The following is a 15,661-nucleotide window of genomic DNA, read 5'->3' on the forward strand; positions in this document are numbered from 1 at the left end:
AATCATCAAAAGACTTCCCATAAACAGAAAAGTCGTCCATGAAAACCTCAACAGTCTTTTCACTAAAATCAGAGAATATCACAGTCATACATCTTTGAAAGGTAGCATATGCATTACATAAACCGAAAGGCATACGTCTATAAGCAAATGTTCCAAAAGGACAAGTGAAAGTGGTCTTTTCTTGATCAGATTGAAAAACAGGTATTTGTGAAAAGCCAGAATATCCATCAAGGAAGCAAAAATGTGTGTGCTTAGATAATCTTTCTAACATTTGATCAATAAAAGATAGAGGGTAATGATCTTTCCTAGTAGCTTTATTTAATTTTATATAATCAATTACCATTCTGTAGCCCGTGACAATTCTTTGTGGAATAAGCTCATTCTTATGATTAGGAACAACAGTAATACCTCCCTTCTTAGGGAGACAATGAACAGGACTTACCCATCTACTATCAGCTATAGGATAGATTATACATGCTTCCAGAAGTTTCAATATTTCTGTTCTTACCACTTTTTTTCATTTTAGGATTTAAACGACGTTGGTGATCAACAATGGGTTTAGCATCAGGTTCCATATTAATCTTGTGCTAACATAGAGTGGGACTAATGCCCTTAAGGCCATCAAGAGTATATCCAATAGCAGCCCTATGCATCCTTAGATCTTTCAATAATCTTTATTTTTCATGTTCTGAAAGGTTAGCACTAATAATAACAGGATATATCTTCTTTTCATCAAGATAAGCATATTCAAAGTGTCTGGTAATTGTTTAAGTTCAAACACGGGATCACCTTCAGGTGGAGGAGGACCTCCTAGAGTTTCAATAGGCAAATTGTGTTTAAGAAGAGGTTGTTGTTCGAAAAAGATTCTATCTATTTCATTTCTTTCACGCATATGCAAATCATGTTCATGGTGTAGCAAATATGGTTCCAAAGGATCAGTAGGAGGCACAGCAATAGAAGTAAGACCAATAATTTCATCTTACTATGCAAATCTTTCTTATGAGGTTGTTTACTAAACTTGGAAAAATTAAACTCATGAGATTCATCATCAAAGCTAACACCGACAGTTTGTTTCTTACAAACTATTTTAGCATTGACGGTCTTCAAGAAAGGTCTACCAAATATAATGGGACAAAAGTCATCTTGCGGGGTTCTAAGAACGAGAAAATTAGTAGGGTATTTTATTTTCCCACACAAGACATCAACATCTCTAAGAATACCAATTGGTGATATAGTATCTTTACTAGCAAGTTTAATATAGTGACATCTATGTCTTCTATTTCAGCAGGTGCTATTTCATCTTTAATTTATTGATATAAGGAGAAAGGGATAGCACTTACACTAGCACCTAGGTCACATAACCCATGATAACAGTGATCTCCTATCTTAACTGAGACAACAGGCATGCCAACAACTGGTCTATATTTATCTTTTCCTTCAGGTTTAGCAATTCTAGAAGCTTCACTACAGAAGTAGATAACATGCCCATCAATATTATCAACTAAGAAATATTTAACCATAGCAACACTAGGTTTAACTTAAATTTTTCAGAAGGTTTGGGTGTTCTAACATAACTTTTGTCAACCACAGTTGAAGCTTTAGCATGTTCCTTCATCCTAACAGGAAAAGGTGGTTTTTTAATATAAGCAGTGGGGACAACTCGATCAACATTGTAAATGATAGTTTCTTCTTTAGCTTTTACCGGTTCTTTAACTTCTTCTTTAATTGGAGGGTGAGATATTTAAACTACTTCTCCTTAGGGAGATCAACATGAGTAGCAAAATATTTGCAAAAGGAAACTACTATCTCAAAGTCAAGTCCATATTTAGTGCTAAACTTCTGAAAGGCATCGGTATTCATAAAAGATTTAACACAATCAAACTTAGGTTCAATACCTGACTCTTTACCTTCGTCGAGTTCCCAATCTTCAGAGTTGCATTTAATTCTTTCTAAAAGATCCCACCAGAATTCAATAGTCTTCTTCATAAAAGAACCAGTACAAGAAGTATCGAGCATGGATTGATGAGGAAGCCGAGCATAAAAATTCTGAATAATAATTTCTCTCGAGAGCTCATGATTGGGGCATGAATATAACATTGACTTAAGCCTCCCCCAAGCTAGAGCGATACTTTCTCCTTCACGAGGCCAAAAATTATATATATAATTCTGATCACGATGAACTAGATGCATAGGATAAAATTTCTGATGAAATTCTAATTTCAAACGGTTCCACTTCCAAGATGCAATATCATCGCATAGCCTATACCATGTCAATGCTTTTCCCTTCAAAAATAAAGGGAAAAACTTCTTATTAGCTTTATCTCCAGGCAATCCTTCAAGCTTAAATAATCCACAAATTTCGTCCACATATATCAAGTGCATATCAGGATGTTTGGTTCCATCTCCTGCATAAGAATTACCTAGCAGTTGTTCTAACATACCCGAAGGAATTTCATATTCAATATTATCAGTAGGTGCAGTAGGTTGAGGGGTAACTAATTGTGGTTTTAGAAGAGGTGAAGATACCCCAAACAAACCCCTCAAAGCATTGTTTTCCATAGTAGCAAGTGACAATAAATTTCAGCATGTAGTAATAATGTTTCCTTGCCAGTTTCCACTTACCAAGAGCGCTTCACTCCTCGGCAACGGTGCCAGAAAATTTCCTTGATGACCCACAAGTGTATGGGGTCAATTGTAGCCCTTTTCGATAAGTAAGAGTGTTGAACCCAACAAGGAGCAGAAGGAAATGACAAGTGGTTTTCAGCAAGGTAATGTCTGCAAGTGCTAAAATTGTAAGTGGCTGAGTAGTTTGGTAGCAAGATATTTTGTAACAAGCAAGTAACAATAGTAGTAACAAAAGTGCAGCAAGGTAGCCCAATCCTTTTGAGGCAAAGGACAGGCCAAAACGGTTTCTTATGATAAGCAAAGTGTTCTTGAGGGTACACGGTAATTTCATCAAGTCACTTTCATCATGTTGGCTTAATTCGTGTTCGGTACTTTGATAATTTGATATGTGGGTGGACCGGTGCTTAGGTGCTGTTCTTACTTGAACAAACCTCCTACTTATGATTAACCCTCTCGCAAGCGTCCGCAACTACGAGAAAAGTATTAAGAATAAATTCTGACCATAGCATTAAACTTTTGGATCCAATCGGTCCCTTATGGAATAGCGCATAAACTGGGGTTTAAGCTTCTGTCACTCTCGCAACCCACCATCTAATAACTAATACACAATGCATTCCCTTAGGCCCAAATATGGTGAAGCGTCATGTAGTCAATGTTCACATGACACCACTAAGAGAATGGCAACATACATACCATCGAAATATCGAACACATATCAAGTTCGCATGATTACTTGCAACATGATTTCTCCCATGACCTCAAGAACGAAGGTAACTACTCACAAATGATAAACATCCTCAAGATCAGAGGGGTATTAAATAGCATAATGGATCTGAACATATAATATTCCACCAAATAAACCATATAGTAACTACAAGATGTAATCAACACTACAAGTCACCCACAAGCACCAATCTATAGTTTTGATACAAAGACTGAACACAAGAGACGAACTAGGGTTTGAGAGGAGTTGGTGTTGTGAAGATGTTGATGAAGATAGCCCTCCACAAGATGGGAGAGCTGTTGATGATGATGATGACGATGATTTCCCCCTCCAGGAGGGAAGTTCCCCCGACAGAATCGCTCCGCCGGAGGGCAAAAGTGCTCCTGCCCAAGTTCCGCCTCGAAGCGGCGGCGCTTCGTCCCGAATGTACTCCCCTTATTTTTTCTAGGTCAAAATGACTTATATACCAGAAGATGGGCACCGGAAGTGGGACGAGGAGGGCAGCACCCACCAAGGCGCGCCTGGGCCTCTTGGCGTGCCCAGGTGGCTTGTGCCCATCTGGTGGCCCTCCTCTGGTACTTATTTGCTCCAATATTCCTTAAATGATCCATAAAAAATCCTCGGGGAGTGTTGGGGATATAACTACTGAGTATAAACCGCCCAGGAGGGGCCGGTTCACCCTCAACTATATTGAAGCCCATGAAGACCTAGAAGATGGCGCTTTACTGATGAAGCTTAAAGGCCTAGAGCCCAAAGGCGGATCAGGGCCCATAGATGTAAACCGCCATAGTTGTATAACTTGTATTGTAAGTTAGGAAAGGGGAGACCGATCCGGACACTTGTATGAGCCGGCCTCGGGACTCTGTAAATCGGTCGGGCGTCAACCTGTGTATATAAAGGGAGGACCCGGCGGCGGTTCAGGGACAAGAAACAACAACTCGAAAGCCAGGCATAGCCTGTTTGCTCCCTGGTAATCGAAACCCCAATAATTCCATCACAACTAGATGTAGGCTTTTACCTTCATCGTAAGGGGCCGAACTAGTATAAAACTTCCGTGTCCTTTGTCCAGTTTAACCACTTTAAGCTAACCCGTCGTGATGGCTCCACGACTAAGTCCTTTCATGAGGACATCTGACATGATATTTCCACGACAGTTGGTGCCCACCGTGGGGCTATCGCACGATGGTTTCGAGTTCTTGAAGGGCAGCTTTGAAGGACTCAAAGGATACGCGGTTGGCCGGATGACCAAGAGTCATCGCGGCAAGCTCTACATCAACGATGCAGGCTGGGGCCCCGACGCCGGATCAATCGAGTACGGGTACCGGGTCCCCTTTGGAGGAATTCACGTCTTCATCAACAAGGTCGGCGAACCGGGCCCTGAGCCGGACATCTGCACCGACCTCGTCGAGACGGCTCAGCGTGCAAGTCCCGCCCGGATTCAGCCCGCCATGAAGCGTGCGTTCGTAGGATGTGTCCATGGGATCGGATCTGAACCGGTATCGAAGGTGAGACGGTTGTTTATTCCGATGGCGAGTCATCCACCGACGAAACCGAGTCCCTGTACCGAGTTCATGATGGTTTGTTCGAAGGGTATTCTGATGGCACTAGTATTCCGGAATTTTTTGAACCGCCAAACCGAGTCGCAATCTTCATGGCCGGTACATAGCCAACCTTGCAAAATTCTACTGTGGCGGCATTAGGTTCCGGACCAACAGCTGGGGAAGGAGGCCCCATGTGCCGGACGGCTCAATTTTTGTCTAGTTTGTTGGACGCCTGAACGATGTTATTGGCCACAACAGTTACCCCGGAGACTCAAGATCGACATAACGCAGAGGTCACTAAACTACGGGATCAGATAACACATGCCAAGGAGGACTTGGCGGCTGAGGAGACCAGGATGGCTGAGGAACGGGCCGCTTTAGATGCCCAGGCGCAGAGGATTCAGGCCGAGAATTATCGACTTTTGCTGGATCAAAACGCCTTGAATGAAGTATTGAGGAGGAGACATTAGTCTCGCTTGCCGGCGGATTATAATGCAATGAACCTCTTCAGTACACCAGGGGCAGGAACCAGCAACCCGGCAACAGTAAACCGGACTATCGTGCCAAGGACCGGAGCGCTGGATCAACCTCATGTGATGGGTCCACCCCGACGAACAGACAACCCGCCGCGGTACACAACACCCCCGCCTAATCACTTCTCTACCCCTTTGGATAACATGGTAGCAGCGGCATCCTGGCTAGTAGCTATTCCGATGGAGGGTGAATCGCCAGCAGCGGTTGAGACATGGCGGGCCAGGGATCTTCTTCAGGCTGCTATGGTGCAGCAGCAGGCTTACTCATATAGCCGAGACAGGATTCACACGACCCGCCGTCCGAGCAAAAGCTATAGCAGGCACATAGATGAACCAGAGGTGTCCAGTAGTGCGCGGCACCGTAATGTCCCTCAAGGACCCAATCCGACATGTGATGAAGTAAATGCTCAGGACGTGGTGGATAATGGCAGAGCACGAAGGGAGGCCGCTTTAGCAGCACAATATGCGGGCCGTTATCAACCCGCCCCGTTTTAGCCAGCAGCGTCAGTAGACCGAGGCACCAGGCTTGCCTTCAGTTCCTGGGGAGTGTCGTGTCTCATTCCGGCTCTCCATAATGTGCGACTGCCCAAGGATTTCAAGGGATCCATGTAAGGTGCCTAATTACACCGCCGATCAACCACCTGAGGCGTGGGTTGAAAGTTATGAGATGGCGATGGAGATGTTGGATGTGGATGAAGCGGCCTGCGCAAAATACTTCACAATGATGTTGGAAGGGACGGATCGTACATGGTTGAAGAACCTGCCAGCTAACTCCATCGAGTCATGGGACCAATTGAAGGCCCGGTTTACAGCAAATTTCAAGGATACATGCAAACAGCCTATGTCCATTGTGGATCTAGATGCTTGTGTTCAAGGAGAGAACGAGTCAACAACTCACTCGGTGCACCGGGTTTCAGAAGTTTTGCATTCGTCGGACTGGATTAATGCTGGCCAAGCAATCATAACACTAGAACGTAACTGCCGGTTTAAGTCATTAAAGATGAAGTTGGGACAGCTCAAGCGCCACTGCAACGACATGGGAACACTTATGGCAGCCTTGGTCAAATATGTCGATTCTGATAATACCAAGGATCCCGATTCTGATGAGGAGAAACCGGAGAAGGGAAAGAAGAACGACGGTGCAAAGGGACAGTAGCACAACCAAGGGGGGAATGGGAATAATGGTAAGCGCAAAGCAGATAATTCAGATTTTGTGGCTAACACTAATATGCAGCGTCGTAAAGGTAAACCGCTCCAGCGCGGTGGCGGTATGAATCTGGAACGACTGTTAAACCAGCCATGCCCAAAGCATGGGACCAAGGAGGTTCTAGCAACACACCTTTGGAAGGATTGTTTCATCATGAAGGAGTTCAAAAACTCTAATCTCTTCCGGTATGATCAGGGTCCATCGGGCGGTTCAGGTCCAGGTTTTCATGGTGGCGGCAGTTCAAACTCTGGATTTTAGAATAATCAGGGCAACCAGAACAGCCAAGGTGGCAATAATCAACAGAATAATCAGGGGAATCATCAGCAATCAGGTTTTCAGAGTCACCCAAAGCAGTTGAATGGCGGGCAGTATCATGTGTTCACTACTAGCGTGTGCAAGCGTGATCAGAAGCTTCACAATAGGGCAGTTAATGTTGTTGAACCGGCGGTACCACGTTACTTGTGGTGGTCCGAGCAGCCCATTGTGTGGAGCAGAGAGGATCATCCGCCCCGGGTTGATAATCCGGGTCACCTGGCTTTAGTGGTGGCACCTCAGGTGGGAGGTTATAAATTTACCAAAGTACTGATGGATGGGGGGAGCAGTATCAACATCGTGTACTATGAGACCTTCCGTCACATGGGGTTGACAGACAAGAGTCTTAAACCATCAAACAATGTTTTCATGGTTTAGTACCAGGTAAATCGGCATATCCTGTTGGCAAGATCGCCTTGGAGGTTGTGTTTGGAGATGAGTACGATTCTAGGTCTGAAACATTGACCTTTGAAGTGGTGAAAATCCAGAGCCCATATCACGCACTGTTTGGATGACCGGCTTATGTGAAGTTCATTGCAAGACCCTGTTATATTTACTTGCAGCTCAAAATGTCGGGTCATAAGGGCCCATCACAGTCCACGGAAGTTGTAAGATCGCTTTGGATTGCGAGGAAGGTGATGCGGCCTATGCTGAATCAGTTTGTGCTACAGAGGAGTTGAAGTTCTATAAGGACAATGTTGATCCGGCAGACATGACCCCTCTGAAGAAGCCCACCACTGAGCATGACCTGACCCTGATGTTCAAACTGGCAGATGAAACTAAACTTGTTGATTTGGTTCCTGGCGATTCATCCAAGCAGTTTAGCATCAGCACCAATCTGGATTCAAAATAGGAAAGCGCGCTCATCGAGTTCATCCGTGAGAATCGGGACATTTTTGCATGGAAACCTTCTGACATGCCAGATGTAGCGAGGCAACTCCCTGAGCACACTCTCAATATTGATCCCAAGTTTAAACCGGTCAAGCAGTTTCTTCGCCGCTTTAATGAGGAAAGACGCAAGGCAATCGGTGAGGAGGTAACCCGGCTGTTGGCTGCTGGTTTTATCATCGAAGTGTTTCACCCTGAGTAGTTGGCTAATCCGGTGCTGGTCCTAAGAAAAATGGCACTTGGTGCATGTGTGCGGATTACACAGATTTGAACAAGGCTTGTCCAGCAGATCCTTTTGCTCTCTCGCGTATTGATCAGATCATTGATGCGACGGCGGGTTGTGAGCGTTTGAGTTTCTTGGATGCTTATTCAGGTTATCATCAGATCAAAATGATAGTTAAGGACCAGGAGAAGACAACCTTCATCACTCCCTTTGGAGCCTTCTGCTATGTTTCTATGCCCTTTGGGCTCAAGAGTGCCCAGGCAACTTATCAGCGCTGTGTGCAAAATTGTCTTCACACTCAGATTGGGCGCAATGTTCATGCCTATGTGGATGACATTGTAGTAAAATCCAGGAAGAAGGAGACATTGATAGATGATCTCAAGGAGACCTTTGACAATCTTCGGGTTTATAAGATGATGCTTAATCCGAACAAGTGTGTTTTTGGTGTTCCGGCAGGCAAGCTTCTAGGTTTTCTGGTATCCAACAGAGGCATTGATGCTAATCCGGAAAAGATCAAAGCGATTACGTCTTTGGCTAAACCAGCATGCATTAATGATGTTCAGCGTATGGCAGGTCGAATTGCAGCCCTAAGCCGGTTTATTAGCCGCTTGGGAGAGAAGGCGATCCCTCTATATCAGATGTTGAAGAAAACAGACACTTTCGTCTGGAGTGATGCGGCTGATGCGGTGTTTGAAGACTTGAAGCGGCAATTGGCTGAACCGCCGGTCCTTGCTGCTCCGGTTGACAAGGAGCCTTTGTTATTGTACGCGGCTGCTAATACCCGCACGTGCTGTCAGTGTGGCAATTGTGGTTGAGCGCAAGGAGGCTGGAAGGAATATCCGGTTCAACGGCCGGTTTACTATATCAGTGAAGTGCTTATCGAGTCAAAGCAACGATATCCGCATTGGCAGAAGCTGGTATATGGGTTTTTATGGCGAGTCGGAAGCTCAAGCAATACTTTCAAGGCCATCCCATCACAGTGGTCAGTTCTGCTCCTTTGGGCGATATAATTCAGAACAGGGAGGCAACTGGTCCGGGTTGCAAAGTGGGCAATTGAGCTTGGTCCCATGGGTTGAAGTATATGCCTCGAACAGCCATCAAGTCTCAGGCGCTTGTTGACTTCATCAATGATTGGACCGAGTTACAGGCACCAGAGGACAAACCGGATAACACATACTGGACTATTCACTTTGATGGATCCAGGCAATTGGAGGGCTCGGGGGCTGGAGTTGTTCTTACTTCCCCTCGAGGTGATAAAATTCATTATGTTCTCCACTTAATGTTTCCTTGTACTAACAATGCAGCTGAGTATGAGGCGTTACTCCATGGTCTCCGTGTGGCCAAGGAAATGAATTTAAGCCGTGTACGATGCTTTGGAGATTCTGATCTGGTGGCCCAGCAAGTTTCTGGCACTTGGGATTCTAAGGATCCACTCATGGCGGCTTCCAGACGCGAGGTGGATATTGTGGCGGGTCACTTCAAAGGTTATCAGGTTGAGCACATTGACCGGCACAAAGCAGCAGATGCTTTAAGCCGGCTGGGATCTCAGCGTAAACCGGTACCACCCAATACCTTTTTAGATATCTTGCATAACCCGTCTGTTAAGTTGCCTACAGAGGAGGATTTAGCTGTTCTTGATCCAGAGGCCCAATTGGTAGCCGCTTTACATGTAATTCCAGATTGGACGGTTCCATATTTGGCGTATATGAACCGGGGCGAGCTACCAGACAATGAGGTTCTAGCCAGACAGATAGTTCGGCGATCAAAGTCCATGGTTATTCACAATGGCGAGTTACACCACTGCAGCGTTTCAGGCGTATTCCAGTGTTGTGTTTCTCCTAAAGAAGGCCAAGAGATTCTACGTGAGATCCATGAAGGGGATTGTGGTCACCATGTCGGTTCAAAGTCCCTGGTGGCTAAAGCTTTTCATCATGGGTTCTACTGGTTGACAGCTCATGCTGATGCTGAGGTTCTGGTAAAGCGGTGTGACGCTTGTCAGAAGTTTTCACGCCGAGCTCATGTTCCGGCTCAAGAACTACGGATGATTCCTATCACTTGGCCGTTTGCTACTTGGGAGATTGATATGGTGGGACCTTTCAAGCGCTCCAAGGATAAGAAGACCCACCTGTTGGTGCCAGTTGACAAGTTCACTAAATGGGTTGAAGCGGAGCCCGTAAGCAAGTGTGACGCAGCTACGGCGGTTCAATTTATCAAAAAATTCATCTTCCGCTTTGGCTTTCCACACAGCATCATCACGGATAATGGCACAACCCTTTCTAAAGGTGAGGTGGAGGACTTCTGTCAGAGAGAGCACATCCGGCTTGATATAGCATCCGTGGCTCACCCCCAGTCCAATGGTCAAGCTGAGAGAGCCAATCAAGAAATTTGAAGGGTATCAAGCCCCGGCTCATGGTTCCTTTAAAGCGGACGCCGGGTTGTTGGGTGGAAGAATTACCTTCTGTGTTATGGAGCATCAACACCACCCCCAACAGATCAACGGGTTACACACCTTTCTTCATGGTTTACAGGGCAGAGGCGGTCCTCCCAAGTGATATTCGTCATGATTCGCCCCGGGTTGCTAATTATGTTGAAGCGGACAATGAGCAAGCACGCCAGGAGGCGTTGGACCTGTTAGATGAAAAACGGGACATGGCTTTGGCTCGTTCGGCGGTTTATCAGCAAGACCTGCGGCGTTATCATAGCCGCCGGGTTAAAACAAGAACCTTTCAAGAAGGCGACTCGGTGCTCCGGCTTATCCAGGATCAGACCGATATGCAAAAGTTATCCCCACCTTGGGAAGGGCCCTTTGTGGTTAGCAAGAATCTGCACAACGGATCATACTACCTCATTGACGTTCGAGACAACTCACGCAGTTCTGAGGAGGAGACCCGGCGGCCGTGGAACATAGCTCTCCTTCAGCCTTACTACACTTGAGCCATAGGCTTCTCTTATGTACATATTTTGACAATGTATATATTATGATCAATATAATAAACTGGCATCCTTGCTATAAGCAGGGTCTCTGCTGTTTTCCTCAAATATCTTTTGGTTACATGGGGGCTTCAGCTGACAAAGCGGAGTACTACCTGTTAAACTGGCTATCATGCCACATTACAGCTTGGGAGCTTCACACCCAAGGGGCCAAAGAGAGTCTGGATGCTATGCACAGCTCAAACATAGGCACCCATTGAGCACACTCACAAAGTTACATGGGGGCTCTTTGTGTGCTGCAACAAAGATTTTGAAAGGACCCTTGTAATATGCTATCAAGCATGGCTTGGAAGCCTGGTGTATTCACCTAAAACCCCGGGTTAACCTGCCTTCATCAAGTAAGCCACTCCTATCCAGGTAATCCTGGCACGACCCGCCGAACGTTTGACAAGTCAATCTTATACAGACCCTGAACTTGTCAAAGTTAAAACGACGATTGGTTAGTTGGAGGTCCATCTTAAAAGGCTTTGCAAAATGGTTTAACTCAGCGGCCTGGTATCCCATGAAAATCCTCGGATTTGGGCCTGGCAGCCCTTGAAAAGCCTCGACTACATGGTTTTTACTTTGCTTTTTGCCAAGTTTTCCCCCTTTTGTTAAAACTTATGTTAAAACCGGTGTCAGTTGACCTGGTATGGCTTTTCAGTCGTCATAATAACCCGGTGTTTGTTAACCCGGCTTGTCTTTCAACTAAAAGTTGTCTGACCATATTCATTATCAAACCTACGTTACAAAACCCGGTCTGGCTTTGACTATATGTCGCCAGTTTGATCATCTGGTGTTCATCGTAACCCGGCATGACTTATTACACACCAGCACTGCATGGTGAGAGTTATCAATACTCAAGATTTGGGTTTTCACCCCTACTACAATCAAAGTTGGTAAACCAACTAAGTGATTTAATATCACAGGTATGATCTACTTCATATTTTAATATTTATTCAGCCTTGGTAATCAACCAGGCTTTGTCTTGGGCATTATGACCCGTCCGGCGGTAAACCGCCCGGACAATTCTTTTTTATGTAGACATCAGGAACGCATGAAATTATCAAAGTGTACACAAGCACAGCAAATATCATGGCGGATCAACAAAGTCATGCATCAGTGCCACAGATCAAAGTATTTTAACTAGCCTATTACAAGGCGCTTTGAGGCCCAAAATAATGATTGTTTTTACACAGAACAAAGTCTGTGACAATAACCAGATTGTTGGATCAAGACTCATCACCAGGCTGACGTGATGTTGATGGATCCTCAGGCGTCGGTTCAACCTCCTCCTCCCCACCCAGTGGCTGGAAGTCAACGGTGGTCTAGTCAATCCGGGTTAAAGCTTGAAAGACAACCTCTTCACTTATAAGATTCGACGGTTCAACATCAGGGGCATAAGTGTGCTTACGAATTGGCGGAATAAGATTCTACACTTCCTTCATAGCAGTGTCAACTCGATGGTTGTTGGCATCGTAGAAGGACCGATGAGAAGTCAAGTTCACCTCTTCGGCCAATTGACTTGCTACTGGACGCATCTCCTTGGTGAGGGCTTTGAGGGCTTCATTATCAAATGCTGATCCGTTTTCTTGTTCATCCGGATAGCCCTTGGCGATATCAACTGGATCCAGGTCAGCTATCCATGATTTGGCATGAGTTAGTGCTAACAAAGCACCAGCCCTAGCAGCAGATCACTTTAACTCCTCTATCTGAGCAGGAGTCATTGAGAGCCTGGCCAAAGTATCCTTGATCAAGGTTGGTGCCGGTTTGTTGTACGAAGCTGCACAAATGACTCGTTGTGCACCAGTATACAGTTGCTCAATCAATGTGTAAGCTGCCTTCAACTTCTTTCGCATATCTGCGCCTAGATGAGCAATGTGATGACCTACAATGGTTTAGAAACTTAATGTTAAACCGGCGGAGTTGAAGATACTTCAGAACAGGCTATTAATAAAGTATTTACCAAAAATGCAGCTGTCATGGTGTTCACTTGATGTTTTAGCCCAGTCAGCTCTTCCTCCACCGGTTTAAGAGCTGCTTCGGCGTCTTCAGCCCACTTCAACAAAGCAGCCTTTTCGGTTTCCCAGTTGATGCGTTCAGTTTTGAAGCCATCCTTCAATTGTTCCATGGCTGTCAAAGTGCCCTTTAGCTCCTCTTTGGCTTTAGAGGTCTCTTCTTGCTGGGACTTGATGTTTTCTTGAAGATCGGCGATTTGAGACTCTTTGGTATTTATATCGGTCTGCAAAATCAGAAGAGGAAGCTGTTAAAATTTCTCTCAAAGTCCCAAGCACATAACAAGTTATACACTTGGCACTTGGGGGCTAATGCGGATTGCTTCTTAAAACGGAGATCTTAAAGTCCCAAGGCTCAAACAAAGTATTAAGCTTGGCACTTGGGGGCTAATGCACATTGATCAGTCAATAAAGTGAAGGCATTTAATAAGGACAGAAAGTCCGGTTCATCTTATTAAGGTAAACCGGCCCTTGGGGCTACTCAGTTGAAGTGTTCTTGATCTTTAAAGTCCCGGTTATCTTCAAGAGATAAACCGGCCCTTGGGGCTACTCAGTTGAAGTGTTCTTATTTGAAGTCCCGGTTTGTCTTCAAGAGATAAACCGGCCCTTGGGGGCTACAATGGAGTTGATATACATTACAAGCAAATTTAAAGTGTTTTGAAGATTACCTCATAGCATTCCTTCATTAAGTTCACCAATCCGGCCTCATAAACCCGGCTTGTGTATAGGCGGTTTAAGAATCCAGAATGGAGCTCGTCGGCGCTAAGGTTAATGAAGTTGGATAAATCTGCCTTCACTTTCCCCTTGCCCATAGCAGCAAATTCCTCCTTGGCAGTATGCTTTGACAAGGCAACTGGGTTGCCAAGGATAGTGTAACCATGACAAGTGATAACAACATCATCATCGCCACCTTTTGATGGGGTCGGCAGATTGACAGTATTCCTGGCCGGGCTTGGCATGTCTTCGCCCTTGGCTGGGCTTGGAGGATCAGCATGCGGACTGGTCGGGTTGACTTCTGGCAGTTCAACATAGGTATCCTGACTTTGGGGTACAGGATCATCAACGGCGATGCCAGCATCTCTATTAGCGCCTTCTGAAGTTCTGTCCAGTTCAACCTCTTCAGTAGGGACAGTGGTTTTTGCTTTCTTGCTCAGATGGGCTTTGGCGCTGTGATATTAAAACAAGAGGTCAGTTGGTAAACCAGCGCAAGAAGACAAAGTTAAAGACAGTATACTTACCCATGGACGGTCTTGAGGGGAGGCATTTGAGTGGTTGATGAACCGTCAGATGAAGAATTGGAAGACACCTGGTAATTCAGATCAGCTGGATTAAGTGGGTATCGTAAGCAACCCTTCAAGGGAGAAAAAATTTGGGAGGACAAGAAACCTCTGGACGACGCTTTCGGGTTGGTGTATCCGGTAAACTGGAATAAGTGACTTGCTGGCCACTGTGCCGGGTTGTGCGACGACCTTCAGTTTGCTGTGTCTTCAAAGAAAATTGTGGATCCAAATGAGCAAGAGGGTGAGAGTATTTTACTTTCCGAACGGCACGGCGAAATCTTTGAACCGGCACAAGGTCTGAATCAGAGGAAAGAGAGATTACCTCTACATGGTCCGCACGAATGGCCTCCACGTCATCCTGGGAATAGTCATTGTCAATAAGGCATATGAAAAATGAACCAAGGGAGTCAAGTTCTACCTCTGGATCCGACTCATCAACATCTTCAGGCGGATCAGAAGACTCGGCGATTTTCTTCTTGGCTGCTTTCTTTATGACTTTGCTTTTTGCACGAGGAGCCCTCACCGGTTTTTCTGAAGTTTTCCTCTTCCAGAAAGAATCTTTGGCCTGTAAAATCAAACAAAGGGTCATTAGAACAATGTTAAAGCGGAGACGGATCGATAAAGGTAGAAAAGATAAACTTCTTACTACTGGCGGTTTGTTGGAGGTACAAAAAGGAGCCAATCCCGTCTTGCTGCATTGAGCGATCGGTTCATCTAGCATCTTATTCATGGACTCAGTAACTTCCTCTTCAGTCATTTCTATCTCATGATATCATTGAGGGTCTTTGATGTTTCCGGTATACTCATGCATCAAACTAGAGCGGCGACTTAAGGGAAGAATACCCCATGAAACCCAGCATCGAACAAGGTCAATGCCGGTTAAGCCATTTGCTAGAAAGGCCTAGAGCTTAGCAAGTTGAGGTGCATAAGCTTGTCGTTCTTTGGCTGTGAGCCGTGGTGGCAGTGGATGGCCATTGCTAAGCCGGTGTGCACGGTAACCCGGCAGAGGGTTCTCATCAGCAGGTGCAGTATTCTGATCGTAAAACCATGTTTGATTCCAGTCTTTCGGATGGATGTGGTGTTTGGCATGAGGGAAATCAACTTCTTTCCTCTTTTGAATTGATACGCCGCCAAGTTCAGTATTGGGGCCGTCAGAGAATTCGGTTCGGCGGTTTAAGTGGAAAAAGTCTCTAAAGAGCTCAACAGTTGGTTCTTCTTGAAGATAAACTTCGCAGAACACTTGAAAGTTGCATATATTAGACACAGAATTTGGTCCAATGTCTTGAGGATGGAGTTGGAAACTAGCAAGCACATCCCAGAAAAACTTTGAACCGGGGGGGCTAA

Source organism: Triticum aestivum, chromosome 3B, assembly GCF_018294505.1.
Source record: "Triticum aestivum cultivar Chinese Spring chromosome 3B, IWGSC CS RefSeq v2.1, whole genome shotgun sequence".
NCBI lineage: Eukaryota > Viridiplantae > Streptophyta > Magnoliopsida > Poales > Poaceae > Triticum > Triticum aestivum.